General features: G+C 53.4%; 1 pseudogene; it reads right to left on the reverse strand.

Moving 5' to 3' along the window:
• LOC144820777 (28S ribosomal RNA) lies at nt 1–2,136 on the reverse strand (annotated as a pseudogene).
• Between the last annotated feature and the right edge of the window lie 1,213 nt (nt 2,137–3,349).

Here is a 3,349-nt window from a genome sequence, read left to right on the forward strand (position 1 = left end):
TGCAAGAGGCTGTTCATCTTGGAGACCTGCTGTGTATATGGGTACGGCCCGGCTGAAGATTTACACCATCTCCCCTGATTTTCAAGGACCAGCGAGAGCTCACTGGACACCACCAGAACCATAACGCTTTACAAGGCTAGGGCCCCTGCCCTTCCCAAAGAAAAGAGAACTCTCCCCCAGGGCTCCTGCTGGCTTTCCCGGGATCGTTTGCGTTACCGCATTGGATGCCGCGAGGGCTCCCATCTCTGCCACTCCGGATTTGGAGATGTGAACCGACTCCCTTTTGTTTGGCTGAGGGCAATGGAGGCCATCGCCTGTTCCTTCCAAATGACACTCGCCCATCTCTTAGGACCAACTGACACATGTTCAACTGCTGTTCACGTGGAACTCCTCTCCACTTTGGCCTACAAAGTTCTCGTTTTAATATTTGCTACTACCACCAAGATCTGCACCTGCAGCGGCTCCACCTGGGCCGTCGCCCCGGGCTTCTGTGCGCACTGCAGTGACCCTCCTACTCGTCGCAGCTTAGCCCCAGCACCTCTCAGCATCAGCGACAGCCAGCTATGGGCCCAACCCTCCAGAGCCATCCATTTTCAGGGCTAGTTGATTTGACAGGTGATTTGCTACCCACTCCTTAGCGGATTCCGACTTCCATGGCCACCGTCCTGTTGTCTATATCAACCAACACCTTTTCTGGGGTCTAATGAGCATCAGCATTGGGCGCCTTAACCCGGCATTCGGTTCATCCCACAGTGCCAGTCCTGCTTACCAAAAGTGGCCCACTAGGCTCTCGCATTCCATGCCCTGCTCCACGCCAGCGGCCAGGCTTTTTACCCATTTAAAGTTTGGGAATAGGTTGATATCGTTTCGGCACCAAAACCTCTAATCATTCGCTTTACCAACTGGGGGCTCCGAGCGCCTGCTATCCTGAGGGAAACTTCAGAGGGAACAAGCTACTAGATTGTTCGATAAGTCTTTTGCCCCTATACCCAAGTCAGATGACCGATTTACGCGTCAGGACCACTACAGACCTCCACCAGAGTTTCCTCTTGCTTCACCCTGCCCCAGCATAGTTCACCATCTTTTGGGTTCTATCATGCATGCTCATGCTCCACCTCTCCAAAGGAGTGGGCGAGACGGGCCGGTGAAGCACCGCTGCTGGATACCTGGCAGGATCCTACCTCAGCAGGCATGTGCAAATCCTCACCTACATTGTGCCGCAGAGTTTCGCTTTGCCCTCTGACTCGCGCAAGTGTTAGACTCCTTGGTCTGTGTTTCAACATGGCTCGGGTAGGTAACCATCACCGCCACAGACCCCTGTTGCCCAGTGTTAGCCTCCCGGCCCGGTAGTCAATGCGCACTGAGCACAGTCCGCCCCAGTCAACAGTCATGCCAGGAGCAGGGGGCCCCTTCCCCCCTCCCCACCACGTCGCACCCAGAGGGGCAGCCAGGAACAGGTGCCCAGGGCGGGTATGGTGGTTGTGGAATCTCCCTTGGCCCTAGAGACACAGCGAAGCTGCTGCCAGGGCTCTGTAACACCCTTTGCAGGAGCGTAGGTCCACCTGCCACCCCAAAGCCTTCCCAGCCGACCAGGAGCCGGTTGTGGCACACCACAATGGAGGAAATGCACCCTGCAGGGGCTAGGTAGGGCCCGGTTGCTGGTCCTGCTGAGGGCATCCGGAACTCCTGGGCCACCAACTTTCCCGCCGTGCTGAAGCCTCTGGGCGGACTGCACGGACCCCACCCATTTAGCTCTCGACGGATTCACGCCCACTTGAACTCTCCCTTCAAAATTCTTTTCAACTTTCCCTTATGGTACTTGTTGGCTATTGGTCTTGCACCTGTATTTAGCCTTAGATCGAGTTTACCACCTGCTTTGGGCTGCATTCCCAAGCAACCTGACTCTGAGGAGACCCGATCCCGTCTTGCTGGCGGCTGCTAATGGCCTAACACCTAGCCTCGATCAGAAGGACTCGGGCCTCCTGAGTAACGCTGAGGAGTCGGTTTTCTGCACACCACATTTCCTGCACCCGCCTCTGAGCGGGGATTCGGCGCTGGGCTCTTCACTCGCCGTTACTGGGTGAATCCTGGTTAACTTATTTTCCTTTGCTTGGTAATATGCTTAAATTCAGCGGGTTGCCACGTCTGATCTGAGGTTGTAGTTGGAAAAATGCCGAAGTGTTGGAGGGAGCAGGGGAAGGCCGACCCCTGCCAAAGCAGGGGCCTGGTGTTCCGGCAAAGCACACCCTCTTACCCCGGATCAGATCTGGATGGGGTTTGTCCTCCCTGGGAAGCCTCCTGCAGAGGTGGTTGCCTGAGGCACGTGCGTACGGTCTGCCTGTGGAACACTACAGACACCCATGCATGGCATGCAGCCTGGTGCCCTGGGCTGGACCGGTCGATGGCCCTCTTCCCTGCCACAGCAGGGAAGCAGTGCAAGGCACGCCAGCAGCAAACCTTCGCAACTGGACCTGGTAAGGGACCCTGCCATGGGCAATCAGGGGGTCTGACCTTGTGGGGGGACAAAGGGAAGTGGAGCTAACCCTGCGAGGGCCCCAGCTGCATCTAGGGGAAGCCCCTGGATGATTGACGATTGAGCAACACTGAGACAGGCATATCTCTGGGAGGCACTCAGGGCCGCAAGGTACGTTTGAAGTGTTGATGACCATTTTTGTTGTATATATCACTTACCCAGGTTCTGAGGGTTACTGGGCCGCCCCATTATTTACAATGGCATTCTAGCGCAGGTGCACACCTGCGAGGGTACATATACACATTTTGGGTGCCACATAGAATAAGAGAGCATGTCAGAAAAAGAAACTTTATCTTACACAGAGGAATATATTAAGAAATTAATCCAGGAACAGGGTGAATTCTACTATTTAGGCATTAGAGAGACACCTGTTTATACCACCCTTAATGAGAAACTAACACGGCTGGAAAGACTAGAGAAGAAATTGATCCGCACACGCTTGCATGGTCACCTACTAACAAAGTACTTGCAAGATAAAATTATCTCAAAGGGATTACAAGTGCGCAACGAACCAGGGATCTTCATTGAACTACCCAAATTCCGCGAGGGATTCAGCTTTGCAGCCAACAACTGTTCCAGACACTGGATGGTGTTAGGTGTCGAGACAGCACTGGAGTACATGAAAAAATGTCGCAAGAGGTCGAAGAGCTCAAGAAAGAAATTTTGGAAGATAAATCCCTGAGAAACGCCAGAGAAGCACTAGAACGAGCTGAGAAAGTGACTGCCGAATTTAACTCCATTACAATAAACAAAAAAATTGGAAAAATTAGCTAAGGACATCAAGGTATATGACAAGAGAGTCACATATCCCTACAC

This window comes from Lissotriton helveticus, chromosome 2_1 (genome assembly GCF_964261635.1).
Source record: "Lissotriton helveticus chromosome 2_1, aLisHel1.1, whole genome shotgun sequence".
In the NCBI taxonomy this organism is placed as follows: Eukaryota; Metazoa; Chordata; class Amphibia; order Caudata; family Salamandridae; genus Lissotriton; species Lissotriton helveticus.